At 41.0% G+C, this 17,515-nt stretch overlaps 1 non-coding gene across 1 annotated transcript; it reads left to right on the top strand.

The window, feature by feature from the left end:
- Positions 1-17,409: 17,409 nt before the first annotated feature.
- LOC118492811 lies at positions 17,410-17,515 on the top strand. The gene has a single exon (XR_004894813.1). It is a non-coding gene; the product is annotated as a small nucleolar RNA R71 (small nucleolar RNA).

The raw sequence follows: 17,515 nt of genomic DNA, 5'->3' as shown, positions 1-17,515 counted from the left end.
GGAGCAACATACTCATGGGAGAACAAAAACAGGGAGCAGAAAAACAGAGCAAGAGAAGGAAGAAAGAGAAGAGAAGAGAATACCTGATCGATCTTCGGTAGAGATTATAAAGGGAGTATATCTTGAATTTAAATGCAGATTGATCCTAACCCTATCTCCTATTTATAATCATGATTTGCAGGGATGTCACTTCAGTGACGTAAAGGTTGCAACGGCTAGTCCGGTTATAACGGCTAGTTATCCGAGTCGCCCGTTGCAGATGAGATCAAAGCAAAATATAACTCGTTAATTTACAATAAACTCCTTATATTTTGGGGGCAATTGTTAGGGCTGGATTTTTATGATATATGATCCTAACATGTGATCCTGACCAGTGATCCGTGTTTCTCTAGCAGATAGTGATCCTCAGCAGGACTTCAGGATCAGGATCATGGACCATTATAGGATCCTCATGCTAACAGTTACCTTCATTGAATTAAATGATATTTTGCAGGAACATCTAGCAGGATCCGCTCTTAGCATCACGATCAAGGGACGCGTCTTTACAATTATAGCATGTGCTTAATCGGAGATGGACGTTGCAAAGGATATGGAAACTTGGCATGATTTAAGGGCGACAATTTAGGCTAGATTTACTTTTATTTCTAAAGGGGTAATGAGCTGATTATTAGTCTTTTTATCTAAAATAGGTCACCTACACTTGTATATATAACACTCTTCCCCATTCGGAAGAACACACAACACAATTCTCACACGCTTAGACACTCGAAACTATAGTGATCCTTGTACTCAGCTCATTATCATCCGAAGTTGTAACCATATTTTGATATAGTGAAATTGGTGATCGGTAGTTGCCATCACCCGAGGTTTTTTATGCCGGAGATCATACATTGATCAAGGGCTTTTTCCTCGTATAAATCATTGTGTCTTTGCATATTACATACTAAAGTGATCCTTTACTTTTTCAATAAACCAAGCATCATACCCCGTTTACATAGAGTTTGGTTGCATTATCCTTGTGTGATTTTTGACCAAAACACTGGGGACATGCCCAAAGGATAACTGGGGACAAGCCCAAAGGATAACTGGGGACAAGCCCAAGGATCGTATGTAAACTGGAGTATGGCCCTTACTGGCGACTATCCAAACTTGGTGACATGAAAATGTCAAAACCTTAGCTAACGTGAAAACGTTAGAAACCTTAGGAACGGATGTATGGTACGTCTACCATTATACGTAGGATCCTAGATATAGCCAGTACGATGAGGTTGTCAGCCCCTAAAGTGGGTACTGGTCCCAAAGACGTGAACTATACCAGGATCATCGTGCGCTACAGGCGAAAACTGGGGACAAGCCCAAGGATAACTGGGGTTGAACCCAGGGATCTGAGATGCTTTTGAAGACTATCGATAATATGCTGAGGATACCTGGACTATCAGAACTCAAATTCTCGTGAGAGAAGGATGAAGGATACGTGATCCTTATCCTTAGGTAAAAATAAGAAAATGGAAAAGTTTTGAGATAAGGACTTTACCAGAGTAAGGATCACTGATGTCGCCGGGATCCTTCGAGGATGCTTCCAATGTAAGGATCATATGCTTGAAGGATCCTGTTCACATGAAATATTTCTTTAAGTGAATAGCATTCCAGGCTCTTGGTAACAAATTTCCTTCCATGGTTAGCAATCTGTATGCCCCCTTTCCTGCTTCAGCTTCAATCAAGTAAGGGCCTTCCCATTTTGGTGCCAATTTCCCATCAGCAGGATTGATGGTATTTTGGAATGCTTTTCTCAACACCATATCCCCGACTTGGAACTTCCTTATCCTGACGTTTTTGTTGTAAGCCCCAGCCATTCTTTGTTGGTAGCTTGCCATCCTTATCCAAGCCAGATCCCTGATTTCCTCTATAGTATCCAAGTCTTGAGCTAGGTTTGCAGCATTCTCTTCAGGATCACGAGTACTTGTTCTAGCAGTTGGAACCACCATTTCTGTTGGGATCACTGCTTCTGCCCCAAATACTAAAGAGAAGGGTGTTTGACCAGTGGCATTCTTGGGAGTTGTCCTATCAGCCCACAGCACATAAGGCAATTCCTCTGCCCATTTCCCCTTCTTGGATCCTAATTTCTTCTTCAGGTTGTTGATGATGATCTTGTTGGATGATTCTGCTTGACCATTGGCTTGTGGATGAACTGGTGTTGATGTTATCATCTTAATTCCCCAACTGTCACAAAAGTTAGTGGTTCTGCTCCCAATGAATTGGGAACCATTATCACATACAATTTCAGAGGGAATGCCAAACCTGGTTATAATGTTTCTCTTAATAAAGGATATAACTTCCTTTTCTCTGACTTGAGCAAAAGCTTCAGCTTCTATCCACTTGGAGAAGTAGTCGGTCATGGCAAGCATAAATACTTTTCCACCAGGTGCTTTAGGGAGCTTGCCAACTATATCCATCCCCCATCTCATGAATGGCCAAGAGGATGGTATTGGATGCAAAAATTCAGCTGGCTGATGAAGGATATTGCTGTGTCTTTGACAAGGATCACACTTCTTAGCATAGTCTACAGCATCCCTTTTCATAGTTGGCCAGTAGTATCCTGTTCTAAGGATCCTTGAGAACAATGCCCTGCCCCCAGTGTGGTTTCCACAATCTCCTTCATGGAAGTCTCTCAACACTTCTTGAATTTCAGGATCCTCGATACATCTTAAATATGGTCCTGCAAGAGATCGCTTATATAATACATTATTTAAGATTGTGATTTGAGATACCTTAATCCTGAAAGCTCTAGGATTTTCTCCCATAGGAATCTCCCAGTGTTGTAAGTATCTCATGATTGGTGAGATCCATGATCCTGAATAAGATTGAGTTTCTTCACTAGGGATCATTGCAGTATCCTCTTCTATTTCCATGGCCACCTGATTTTCAATAGCAGGAGCCAGGATATGGATGATGGGGATACTTATATCCTCTAGGATCTTCAAGGATGATCCTAGATTGGCCAATGCATCAGCTTCTGTATTTTCCTCCCTTGGTACCTGTGTTAAACTGAAAGAAACAAAAGAGAGTGCCAATTCTTTGACTATCTCTAAATATTTGGTTAGTTTTTCTCCTTTAACAGCATAGGATCCATTAAAGTGATTAGTGATTAGTAATGAGTCTACGTATACTTTAAGGTATCTGACCCCTATATCCTTAGCAATTTGTAGACCAGCAATTAAGGCTTCATATTCAGCCTCATTGTTGGTTGCTTGGAACTCACAGGCTATGGAGTGGGGTATTATGTCCCCCTGTGGCGATTTTAGTAGTATGCCGAGTCCTGTGCCTTTGATATTTGAGGATCCATCAGTGTGTAGTATCCAAGGATCCTTGGTTTCATCTAGCTGCTGGACCTCCAATTCTGCTTCCTTTTGTAGATCACTACTGAAATCAGCCACAAAGTCTGCTAGTGCTTGGGATTTAATGGCTGTTCTAGGCTCATATCTTATATCATGGGCACTAAGCTTTACTGCCCACTTAGCCATCCTTCCGGACATCTCTGGTTTCCTGAGGACATTCTTGATTGGAAAATTAGTTCTAACAACAATAGTATGGGTTTCAAAATAATGTCTTAACTTAGTTGATGCCATAATTAATGCAAGAATAAGTTTTTCAAGGTGTGAGTACCTGGATTCGGCATCAAGTAAACTCTTACTTACATAGTAGATAGGATGTTGTGTACCTTCGTGATCCTTAACAAGGACTGCACTTACAGCGGTTGAGGATACCGCCAGGTATAAGGATAACACATCTCCTTTTCCGGGTTTCATTAATGCTGGTGCTGAGGACATATATTCTTTAAGGGCTTGTAAAGCATTCTCATGCTTTTCAGTCCATTCAAATTTCTTGTTTTTCCTTAGGATATCATAAGATTCTTTACATCTTTCTGAGGATTTTGATATGAACCTGTTTAGGGCTGCTATCCTGCCTGTTAGCCTTTGCACATCCTTAGCATTGGCAGGGGACTTGATATTCACTAGTGCTTTGATTTGTTCCGGGCTTGCTTCAATGCCCCTCTGAGTTACCATATATCCTAGAAATTTACCTGCTTTAACACCAAAGTGACATTTCGAAGGATTAAGCTTCATGTTATAATTATCAAGGATATCAAATGCTTCCTCCAAGTCCCTTAGGTGATCCTCAGCTTTCTTTGATTTTACTACCATATCGTCTATGTACACTTCCATAGTCTGTCCAATTTGATCTTTGAACATCATATTCACCAGCCTTTGATATGTTGCACCTGCATTTCTTAGTCCAAAAGGCATAGCAATATACACCGGTTGGGGTCATAAAGGCCGTATCCTCTTGGTCAGATGGCTCCATCTGAATTTGTTGGAATCCAGATGATGCATCCATAAAGGTTAACAGTTCATGCCCCGCCGTTGCATCCACCATGGAGTCAATGTGGGGTAATGGGAAAGGATCCTTGGGACATGCCTTATTCAGATCAGTGAAATCGACACATACCCTCCACTTTCCGTTTTTCTTTTGGACAACAACCACATTGGCTAACCATTTTGGATATTTTACCTCTCTGATCATACCTGCTCGAAGTAGTCTTTCTACTTCTTCCTGGATAATGGCATTCCTTTCTGGTGCAAACTTCCTCCTTTTTTGATGGATTGGTTTGATTGACCTGTCAATGCCAAGTTTATGAGTTATAATATCCTTAGATATACCTGTCATATCTTCGTGTTTCCATGCAAAGGTAGATTTTCTTCTTTTGAGGAAGGATATCATGTCTTCTTTCATCTTGCTAAGGATCCCTGATCCGATATAGATTTTTGATTCAGGATCATCAGGATCCAAAAGGATTTCGTCCACATCCTGTTCCCTTGCCTCCAAGACATTCCTTGGAGGATACTGTAATTGCTATTGCTCCCTTGGCTTCGAGGTTGGTTTCATGGATGAGGTATAACAATCCTTAGCCTCCTGCTGATCACTGTCGATCTTGATTATTCCCCATGGGCTAGGGAGTTTCACACGTTGATGGTAGGTGGATGGGACAGCTTTCATATCATGTATCCAGGGCCTGCCAAGGATAACATTACAACAAGATAAACAGTCAATAACACAAAATTTTTGATAATTATGTAATCCTTCCACGTAGATTGGGAGTTTGATGTCCCCCAGGGTTTTCTTAGTTTCTCCACTGAATCCCACAAGCACAGAGGATCTTGGTGTGATGTCTGATTCTGGAATACCCATCTTCTTCAGAACATCAAGCTGGATAATGTTTACTGAGCTTCCTCCGTCGATAAGGATCCTGCGGACAAAATGGTTAGAGATAAAGAGAGTGATGACTAGACTATCATGATGAGGATCCTGGATGTTAATTCTATCATCCTCATCGAAGGTTATAATTTTTCCTTCCGAGACGCTTGATGTTCGAATAGGCCTTTCTCCGTTATCCATTTTAGCTTCCTTTGCATGCCTTTTAGCTGCCGAGAAGGATGTACCACAGATGTCTGATCCTCCAGAAATAAAGTTGATCACTTGTGCATTTGCCGGAGGGGCTGGTGCTTTTTCAGGGATCCTTTCAGGATCCTGAGTCCTTTGCTTTTTTCTTCCCAACAACTCTTTTAGATGCCCCTTGCTTAGCAGATATCCAATTTCCTTTCTTAATGCGATACATTCTTCAGTTAAATGCCCAAAATCCTCGTGGTATGCACACCACTTCGATTTGTCTTTAGTTCCAGTTGGTTTGTCATTCTTTCTGGGCCACCTGGCTTTTTCTCCTAGATTTTGCATTGCAAGGATTAGTCATGATTGTCAACGGAAAAACAATATTCAGAAATCGGAGGATAATCCTCATCATCCTCTTCTTGGTCAACAGCATGCACGTTCTGGTTGTCATTTCTATGGTAGGATTTGAATTTGTTGCTTTTGAAAGAGGATCCTTGCTTTTCTTGCTTTGAGGATCCTGCTTGTCTCTCCTGGATCCTCTTGTCATCCTCTAGCCGGATGAACCTGAGTGCCCGAGTTCTTACTTCATCTAGGTTCCTGCATGGTGTCATAACAAGATCATCATAGAACAATGAATCCTTAAGCAATCCCATCTTGAAGGCCTCAACAGCTGTGGCCATATGCAAGTTAGGAATATCCAAGGATTCTTTACTAAACTTCGTTATGTAATCCCTTAATGATTCATTATGACCCTGAGTTACCCTATATAAATCACTAGTCAATCTTTCAAACTTTCTACTACAAGAGAATTGATTATTGAATAAATTAACTAAATTAGCAAATGAAGTAATAGAGTAAGGGGGAAGACTTAGCAGCCATTTAAGAGCTGATCCAGTAAGAGTGGATCCAAATCCTTTACATAGGCATGCTTCCTTTAACTTTTCTGGGATTGGATTGATCTCCATCCTCTCCCTGTATTGTGCTATGTGCTCCTCAGGATCCGTTGTACCATCATACAGCTTCATAGTAGGGATATGGAACCTTTTGGGTACCTCTGCATCACAAATTGGTGGTGCAAAACGAGATACCTGTATCCTGCACGAATCCAGGGTTAGCGGTAAGATAATTATTTAAGGCGTTACCTCCCATTGGGTTCAAGTTAGGAACACCGGATGTGAATCCATATTGCTGGGATTCTGGGATGATGGAGGGACCAGTGGAAGCAATGGTCTGCATTGGAATGAAATCTCCTTGATGGACATCTAGACTTCCTGTTTGCAAATTCTTCAAGGATCTGGCATCTGAAGGGATCCTTGAACCTGGGATGATCCTGGAACAAAGGAGGATCCTTGAACCTGGGATGACCCTGGAACAAAGGAGGATCCTAAGCTCATGAAGGATCCCATATGTTGAGTATAGGATCCTGCCGGTTGGAAATATGATCCTGATGCCTGAGTCATTGTTGCTGGGCCGCAATGCACTCCTCTTGATCCACCCATATATTGAATGTCTGGGACCTCTGATGGCTGAGAAGTAATCATTGGAGTATCAAAATTTAAAGATTTGGGCATCAGTGGGGAATGATCCTCTGCCGTTTTCTTTTGCCATTTGAGATCTCCGATTTCCCTGAGGATCCTGTCATTAGTTTCATCCTGCTGCTGTATACGATCCCTCATCTGCAAAATCAAAGTAAATATATCACTAGTACTGGGAACAGAAGAAGTTAGAGCAGAAGATGATGGTTTAGAGGAGATAGTAGTTGGTCTCCTCTCAGCATTTTTCTGAGATCCGGCTGGTGGTGGAGGCAAAGGTGGAATGCCAGTAGATGAATTGACTGCCGACATCGCTGTGGAAGTATTCTTCAACGACGAAGCCATGCAACACTCCGGAATGGTCACCAACAGAAAAACTTTTTATGAATGAAGCACCAATTGCCCCACGGTGGGCGCCAAACTGTTTTGGTCAAAAATCACACAAGGATAATGCAACCAAACTCTAAGTAAACGGGGAATGATGCTTGGTTTGTTGAAAAAGTAAAGGATCACTTTAGTGAGAAATATGCAAGTGACACAAGGATTTACACGAGGAAAAAGCCCTTGATCAATGAATGATCTCCGGCATAAAAAACCTCGGGTGATGGCAACTACCGATCACCAAACTTCAATATAACAAAAAAATGGTTACAACTTCGGATGATAATGAGCTGAGTACAAGGATCACTATAGTATCGAGTGTCTAAGCATGTGAGAAATGTGTTGTGTCTTCCGAATGGGGAAGAGTGTTATATATACAAGTGTGAGTGACCTATTTTAGGTAAATAGACTAACAATCAGCTCATTACCCCTTTAGAAATAAAAGTAAATCTAGCCTAAATTATCGCCCTTAAATCATGCCGAGTTTCCATATCCTCTACAACGTTCATCTCTGATTAAGCATATGCCAAAGTTGTAAAGACGCGTCCCTTGTTTGCGATGCTAAGAGCGGATCCTGCTAGACATTCCTGCAAGATAACATTAAATTCAATGAAAACAACTGTTAGCATGAGGATCCCTATGATGGTCCGTGATCCTGATCCTGGAACTCTGCTGAGGATCACTATCTGCCAAAGAAACAAGGATCACTGGTTAGGATCACATGTAAGGATCATGTGTTATAAAAATCCAACCCTAACACTTAGCTATACCTGTCATATCCTCATGTTTCCATGCAAAGGTAGATTTTCTTCTTTGGAGGAAGGATACAATGTCTTCCTTCATTTTGCCAACGATCCATGATCCGATGTAGATTTTGGATTCAGGATCATCAGGATCCAAGAGGATTTCATCCACATCCTGCTCTCTTGCCTCCAAGACACCCCTTGGAGGATACTTTAATTGCTATTGCTCCCTTGGTTTCGAGGCTGGTTTCATTGATGAGGTGTAACAATCCTTAGCCTCCTGTTGATCACTATCGATCTTGATTATTCCCCATGGGCTAGGGAACTTCACACATTGATGGTAGGTGGATGGGACTGCCTTCATATCGTGTATCCAGGGCCTGCCAAGGATAACATTACAACAAGACAAACAGTCAATAACACAAAATTTCTGATAATTATGTAATCCTTCCACGTAAATTGGGAGTTTGATGTCCCCCAGGGTTTTCTTAGTTTCGCCACTAAATCCCACGAGCACGGAGGATCTTGGTGTGATATCTGATTCAGGGATACCCATTTTCTTCAGAACATCAAGCTGGATAATGTTTACCGAACTTCCTCCGTCAATAAGGATCCTGCGGACAAAGTGGTTAGAAATAAAGAGAGTAATAACAAAACTATCATGATGAGGATCCTGGATGTCAACTCGATCATCTTCATCAAAGGTTATCACTCTTCCTTCCGAGACACTTGATGTTCGAATAGGTCTTTCTCCGTTATCCATTTTAGCTTCCTTTGCATGCCTTTTAGCTGCTGAGAAGGATGTACCACAGATGCCTGATCCTCCAGAAATAAAGTTGATCACCTGTGCATCTGCCGGAGGAGCTGGCGCTTTCTCAGGGATCCTTTCAGGATCCTGAGTCCTTTGCTTTTTTCTTCCCAACAACTCTTTTAGATGCCCCTTGCTTAGCAGATATCCAATTTCCTTTCTCAATGCGATGCATTCTTCAGTTAAATGCCCGAAATCCTCGTGGTATGCACACCAGTTTGACTTGTCTTTAGTTCCGGCTGGTTTGTCGTTTTTTCTGGGCCATCTGGCTTTTTCTCCTAGATTCTGCATTGCAAGGATTAGTTCATGGTTATCAACGGAAAAACAGCATTCAGAAATTGGAGGATAATCCTCATCATCCTCTTCTTGGTCAACGGCATGCACGTTCTGGTTGTCATTTCTATTGTAGGATTTGAATCTGCTGCTTTTGAAAGAGGATCATTGCTTTTCTTGTTTTGAGGATCCTACTTGTCTTTCCTGGATCTTTTTGTCATCCTCTAGCCGGATGAACCTGAGTGCACGAGTTCTTACTTCATCTAGGTTCCTGCATGGTGTCATAACAAGATCATCATAGAACAATGAATCCCTAAGCAATCCCATTTTGAAGGCCTCAACAGCTGTGGCCATATCCAAGTTGGGAATGTCCAAGGATTCTTTACTAAATTTGGTTATATAATCCCTTAATGATTCATTATGACCCTGAGTTACCCTATATAAATCACTAGTCAATCTTTCAAATTTTCTGCTACAAGAGAATTGATTATTGAATAAATTAACTAGATTAGCAAATGAGGTAATAGAGTAAGGGGGAAGACTTAGCAGCCATTTAAGAGCTGATCCAGTAAGAGTGGATCCAAATCCTTTGCATAGGCATGCTTCCTTTAACTTTTCTGGAATTGGATTGATCTCCATCCTCTCCCTGTATTGTGCTATGTGTTCCTCAGGATCCGTTGTACCATCATACAGCTTCATAGTAAGGATATGGAATCTTTTGGGTATCTCAGCATCACAAATTGGTGGTGCAAAACGAGATACCTTATGGCTTCCATCTGCAATCTCCGGGATAGGTTTGACTACCCCTGGAACACTTGATATCATATCCTTCAGTTTTTGTAGTTCTCTGGCCATAGCATGATTGATACCTGTATCCTGCATGAATCCATGGTTAGTGGTAAGAGAATTATTAAAAGTGTTACCTCCCATCGGGTTCAAGTTAGGAACATTGGATGTGAATCCATATTGCTGGGATTCTGGGATGATGGATGGACCAGTGGAAGCAATGGTCTGCATCGGAATAAAATCTCCTTGATGGACATCTGGACTTCCTGTTTTGAAATTCTTCAAGGATCCTGGTATCTGAAGGGATCCTTGAACCTGGGATGATCCTGGAACAAAGGAGGATCCTTGAACCTGGGATGATCCTGGAACAAAGGAGGATCCTTGAACCTGGGATGATCCTGGAACAAAGGAGGATCCTAAGCTCATGAAGGATCCCATATGCTGAGTGTAGGATCCTGCCGGTTGGAAATATGAACCTGATGCCTGAGTCATTGCTGCTGGGCCGAAATGCACTCCTCTTAATCCACCCATACGTTGAACGTCTGGGGCCTCTGATGGCTGTGAAGTAACCATCGGAGTATCAAAATTTAAAGATTTGGGCATCAGTGGGGAATGATCCTCTGTCGTTTTCTTTTGCCTTTTGAGATCTCCGATTTCCTTGAGGATCCTGTCATTAGTTTCATCCTGCTGCTGCATACGATCCCTCATCTGCAAAATCAAAGTAAATATATCACTAGTACTGGGAATAGAAGAAGTTAGAGCAGAAGATGATGGTTTAGAGGAGATAGGAGTTGGTCTCTTCTCAGCATTTTTCTGAGATCCCGCTGGTGGTGGAGGCATAGGTAGAGTGCTCTGAGACGAGTTGACTGCAGACATCGCTGTGGAGGTATTCTTCAATGATGAAGCCATGCAATACTTTGAAATGATCACCAACAGAAGAATTTTCTTATGAATGAAGCACCAATTGCCCCACGGTGGGCGCCAAACTGTTTTGGTTAAAAATCACTTAAAGATAATGCAACCAAACTTTATGTAAACGGGGAATGATGCTTGGTATGATGAACAAAGTGAAGGATCACTCAAATGTAAAATGCACAAATGACACAAGGATTTATACGAGGAAAAAGCCCTTGATCAATGATCTCCGGCATAAAAAACCTCGGGTGATGGAAACTACTGACGGGTGGTCTGTTGGACAACCCTTAAATGGTTTAAAAAGATTAAAATTCCATGCTTTACTTGGTTAATTGCTTGAACTTAGTAACTACGAGTGTTCGTGTGTTTTGCAGGTAAATCGCTTAATTCGGTTAAAAAGAACCGTAGGCTACGGTAGATATAAAAAGGCAGCAAGCACATGTGAAGAAGCAGGCATCACATCATGTGGTTTTAGGGTTTTGACAACATAATTATCATCCTAAAATCAACATATCATCATCATCTCGTGAGTTGGGTCTTGGAGTTGGTGAGAAAATACAAGACATCATGTGGCTTGACTTTCATGAAAGAATCAAATCATCAGCAATATCAATCATCATCACACAACATAAACCTCAACAACAATATTATCAAGTAACATGTGGGCCGCCAGCATGAGGCCACGTAGGGGACTTGGTAGATTATTTGGATTGGGCCGCCACTCAATTAATCATCATCATCAAAAGTGGGCGGCTGGGCTTATCTTTGATTGGGCCGCCATATACATAGAGAATTGTGGATCTCTTTAATTGGGCGGCAACATTATCATCACACATGGGGGCTGACATCTTATGATCAACACGTGAAGGAGCAGCTGACTTCTTTGGAGGTGATTCAAAATCAACAACAACAGTAATCAACATCAAGTCAATCACCTCCAACATCTTTATTATGTGAATGAAGTTTGGCGGCACATGTGGATTACAAGGAAAGTCAACAAGCAGCATAGTCACGTGGGGGATAAGTTATTATTAATTTTCAACAACACAAATCAATATCATCATCAACATATGCGACGGCAGAAGTGGCAGATCATCAACATCATGTGATCACAGAAACATCATCTCATCGCAAAAGGTAAAGGGCTGCTTGTTGGATCATTAGTGGACGGCAACATAGGACAAACATTGGGAACAGATGAAACAAAGTGAAACATTCAGGTTGTCACCGCAATTTCACTAGAAAGAGTTACATAGACATAACTCGTGTATATGTGATTGAAGTGATAAAAGGGAACAAAGTACTCGGATTAGATAACGCGAGGTTGTTTCCCGATGACCTATTAACCAATAACCAACCCTAACCCTTCCCGTGATATCTCGGTTGCCAACGGCACCAAGAACGTACGATTAAGACTAGAAATTGTGATATGGATTAACACACTACAAACAATCAAACATACACCATGACATTCAAGCAACGCAAGATATCATTCTAGAAATGCAGAAATTAAACACACAAAAGTCTTAGAAACATTCACCTAGGATGATCACCGAAGAGTTTAGCCGGACATGGCTCGGTGAATCATCATCAACATCAATCTAATGTTCATAAAGATTAAAAACACAAACCGAATGATTGGAAATGTTCACAAAGCAAGCAAGTACTCCAAAATCGCCCCCCAAAGTGTCTAAGAACCGTCAATGATGAGAACTGTAGTTAGCGGTAGTAGGGTATCGAACTCAGGGAGTATGTGGAAAATGTGTTGATTGTATAGCTTTGTATTTAAACTAAAATTAAACTAAATTGCAGAAAACTAAAGTTCAAGATTGTGGATTGTTGTTTTTAGAAAACTAAATTAAGAACTAAGTCAAATCAAAGTTGGTTTTAAACAATTAGGAGAGAGCAATGATCACCCTAGGTTTCAGTTTCTTTAAACAGTTGTGTGCAATTTCACTAGAAAGAGATACATAGACATAACTCGTGTATATGTGATTGAAGTGATAAAAGGGGACAAAGTACTCGGATTAGATAACGCGAGGTTGTTTCCCGATGACCTATTAACCAATAACCAACCCTAACCCTTCCCGTGATATCTCGGTTGCCAACGGCACCAAGAACGTACGATCGAGACTAGAAATTGTAATACTGATTAACACACTACAAACAATCAAACATACACCATGACATTCAAGCAACGCAAGATATCATTCTAGAAATGCAGAAATTAAACACACAAAAGTCTTAGAAACATCCACCTAGGATGATCACCGAAGAGTTTAGCCGGACATGGCTCGGTGAATCATCATCAACATCAATCTAATGTTCATAAAGATTAAAAACACAAACCGAATGATTGGAAATGTTCACAAAACAAGCTAGTGCTCCAAATTCGCCCCCAAAGTGTCCAAGAACCGTCAATGATGAGGATATGTGAAAAGACATCATAAAAACTGATTTAAAGAGGCAGTTACGGATTGGCTCGCTGGAACCACCGTAATTTACGGCTCCACCATAAATTACGGTGGACTTAATAGTGTTACGGTGGAGAAGTACTGATTTACGGTGGCAACATGATGGGTTTCAGGTCCACCGTAATTTACGGTAGGACCGTAAATTACGGTGACAACCTGAATGTTTCACTTTGTTTCATCTGTTCCCAATGTTTGTCCTATGTTGCCGTCCACTAATGATCCAACAAGCAGCCCTTTACCTTTTGCGATGAGATGATGTTTCTGTGATCACATGATGTTGATGATCTGCCACTTCTGCCGTCGCATATGTTGATGATGATATTGATTTGTGTTGTTGAAAATTAATAATAACTTATCCCCCACGTGACTATGCTGCTTGTTGACTTTCCTTGTAATCCACATGTGCCGCCAAACTTCATTCACATAATAAAGATGTTGGAGGTGATTGACTTGATGTTGATTACTGTTGTTGTTGATTTTGAATCACCTCCAAAGAAGTCAGCTGCTCCTTCACGTGTTGATCATTGGATGTCAGCCCCCATGTGTGATGATAATGTTGCCGCCCAATTAAAGAGATCCACAATTCTCTATGTATATGGCGGCCCAATCAAAGATAAGCCCAGCCGCCCACTTTTGATGATGATGATTAATTGAGTGGCGGCCCAATCCAAATAATCTACCAAGTCCCCTACGTGGCCTCATGCTGGCGGCCCACATGTTACTTGATAATATTGTTGTTGAGGTTTATGTTGTGTGATGATGATTGATATTGCTGATGATTTGATTCTTTCATGAAAGTCAAGCCACATGATGTCTTGTATTTTCTCACCAACTCCAAGACCCAACTCACGAGATGATGATGATATGTTGATTTTAGGATGATAATTATGTTGTCAAAACCCTAAAACCACATGATGTGATGCCTGCTTCTTCACATGTGCTTGCTGCCTTTTTATATCTACCGTAGCCTACGGTTCTTTTTAACCGAATTAAGCGATTTACCTGCAAAACACACGAACACTCGTAGTTACTAAGTTCAAGCAATTAACCAAGTAAAGCATGGAATTTTAATCTTTTTAAACCATTTAAGGGTTGTCCAACAGACCACCCGTCACATCCCCACACTTACCCGTTGCTTGTCCCAAGCAACCCATTCAACAACTATTCAAACCCACAAACGATCAATTATGCAAACCAAGCTAAAATGTATAATCATTTTACTAACCTTCAATCATACCACAAGACACACCCCTCACACAAAACTCTCGGTGACAAGAAATATTAGCACATAATGCTAAACCACTCAATGCGTGTGTGTGTGTGCGACAATAAGCTTGTATACAAATCAAGTTTCCTCCTAACAAATATCTAACATGCTTTAGAATCAAAGGGACTTGCGGGTTGCAACGGGGCTAGGTGTAAAGGTAGGAAAATGGTGGAATATATATGAAAGAGCTAATTGATTTGACCCGGTTTTTTTTTTACGTCTACTACTACGAAGCAAACACCAAAAAATAAATACAAAGTTTCTTGACATTCTCACTCTATTGCAACTAAATACTTCTTTTTGTATTTTTCATATTTTTCTTTTTCTTTCTTCTTCTTTTTTTTTCTTTTTTTTTTTCACATCAAACTCAACAATATATACAAGAACATCAATACTACATACTAAATCTCCTAAACCGGGTCATCTCAAAAGGGTAAAATTTTTGTAGGAAGTAGGCTCGGGTCACAATCGAATGGTCTAAGGCTCAACATGGCTTCCTAAGGACCAAACCCCCACCCCTCACAATACCAAGCTCATATATGTAACGTATGAGGTCCAATCCCCAATTCCCACACTCTCACACATCTAGACGAGGCTACCTAAAAGTCCCCTATCATTTTCAAAAGCATGCTAATTCTAGGATTTAACAAGAATTCGTACACAAATTCTATTAACACACAACGCACACCGCCACTCAAACAATGAAATATCAATAACAATCATGTGTGGCTCAAATCCTCACCAAGAAAAGACTAGGAATGGGTGTCGGTGTGTCAAATGAAACAATATCAAGTTTTCAAATTTTGACAATTTTCGCTTAGCTTCACAAAAAATTTTTTAAAATTCTCAAAAATTCCCCCCATCCCCACACTTGGGATACATTGTCCCAATGTATGGCTTTGAGGGCTTTGATCACTAAAAATTCATTCAACATCAACAAAAGCTTAAATCTCAAACCCCAAATTTCTTTTTGGATTTTTCATTTTATAATTTTTTTATGTTTTTCTTTTTTTTTTTAATAAACAAAAGCAAACTAATAAACTAACAATATTTCAAAGCTAAAGAACATGACAAGTCTAAGGAAAAAGTACATTGACCTGGTAAAGTTTGGCACAACAGATATTGTAAATGATCCAATTTCCTTTCACCACCTTTATGCAAATATCCGCACATCTTCCCCACACTTGAGTGTTGCCATGGCCCTGAAACAAAGAAAACTAAAGAAATAACAAGATCAGTGAAAAACCTCGGGTTGCCTCCCGAGCAGCGCTAAGTTTCGCGTCTTCAGCCAGACCGTGCCACCCCCATTTATGGTGGCTCAAAGAATCGGTTCCTATCACCTCCCCCACTGTAGCTTGTCTTTGGACAAAATGCCTCCGTCTCATTTTGACTCAGTGGGTAATCAAATACACTCCTGCTTGAACCCATATGTGTTTCTTCACGGTCCGGTGGGTGCTTTTTTCTCATTTGTGGTAACACCTTTTCACTAAACCCGCTATCCTTCACCATAATAAAATCGTAACTAATCACCTTAGTTTGAACATCAAATGACAACTTACGATTCTTTTCGGTCATAGTAATGATTCCTTCTCTACAATCGATTTGAGCATTTGCCGTATAGAGAAACGGTCGACCTAAAATTACCCTTTGTTGTGATGCCATGTTGGTAGAAGCATAGTCCAAAACTAGAAAATCCACCGGGTATTCAAACTCTCCCAACTGAATCTTAACATTCCTAACCATTCCCCGTGGACGCCTCCAACTTCCATCCGCCAAGCTCACCATGGTGTCTATACCTTCAAGTGGACCAAAGTCGTACATATCGTATAAATCGCTTGGTAGCACACTCATGCTTGCCCCGTAGTCCAACAATGCGTGAGGGATTTTTAATTTTCCCACACGGATAGGCACGATTGGCGCTTCACACTCTTTATCATTCTCGACTTCGTTATCTTTTTTCAAACCTGCATTCACTTTATACGAAGAAGTTAGCAATTTTTCATTAAATTCGTTATTTGGAACGGTGCTTACCACATTGATGTTAATGCTTTTTGTGTTCTTGGGATTTGGCACCGTATCACTCGGTAGCTGGCCTTTTGCTTTCTTTAACATCGCCACGTCACTTGCAAGTTGACCCATTTGAGTGGTCAACGATTGGATGCTTTTGTCACGAACCTCGTCTTTTTGCATCCGAACCTCATCACGTTGGTTCATTCGTTGCATTTCATTTTGCATCGCCTTCAACATCTCCATCATCTCATTTCCACCCGAAGAGCTTTGACCCGTTTGATATTGCCTTTGAAATCCTTGGTTTCCTTGGAAATTCGGGTTGGCTTGATTTGACGAGTTTCCATATCGAAAGTTCGGGTGGTTCCTCAATCCGGGGTGGTAGGTATTAGAATTCATGTTGTTGTAGTTCCTACCACCTCCTCCTTGATCTTGACCTTGAACCGCATGGACCTCCTCGTATTGCCCTTCCAACATCCCTTGGCAATTTTCAGCCGCATGACCTATCTCATTACAAAAAGCACACACATCATAAATTTGGTTAGTAGTTTGAACATTACCGTCATCTATGGCATGCACTTGTGGCCGGTTAGTGGTAGGTCGGGCTCTTCTTGAAGCTTGGGCTTTCCTTTTTGATGTAGTTGCCATGCTTTCCAAAAACTCCCAATCTTCATTTTCATAGTTCGTTCCAAATGTCCCTCCGGTGATAGACATTAGATCACGCGCGTCTTCGGCACTCAACCCCTCATGAAAGGCGTTCATCAACTCCCATAACTCAATTCCATGATGAGGGCAGTTTTTAATCATCATGTTAAAACGCTCAAACGCCTCATGAAACATCTCACCGTGTTGTTGTTGAAAGCTTCTCAATCCCTTCCGCGCAT

This window comes from Helianthus annuus, chromosome 5 (assembly GCF_002127325.2).
Source record: "Helianthus annuus cultivar XRQ/B chromosome 5, HanXRQr2.0-SUNRISE, whole genome shotgun sequence".
NCBI classification, from domain to species: Eukaryota; Viridiplantae; Streptophyta; class Magnoliopsida; order Asterales; family Asteraceae; genus Helianthus; species Helianthus annuus.
The sequence above is the reverse complement of the archived record's forward strand: the minus strand, read 5'-3'. Positions and strand labels throughout refer to the sequence as shown.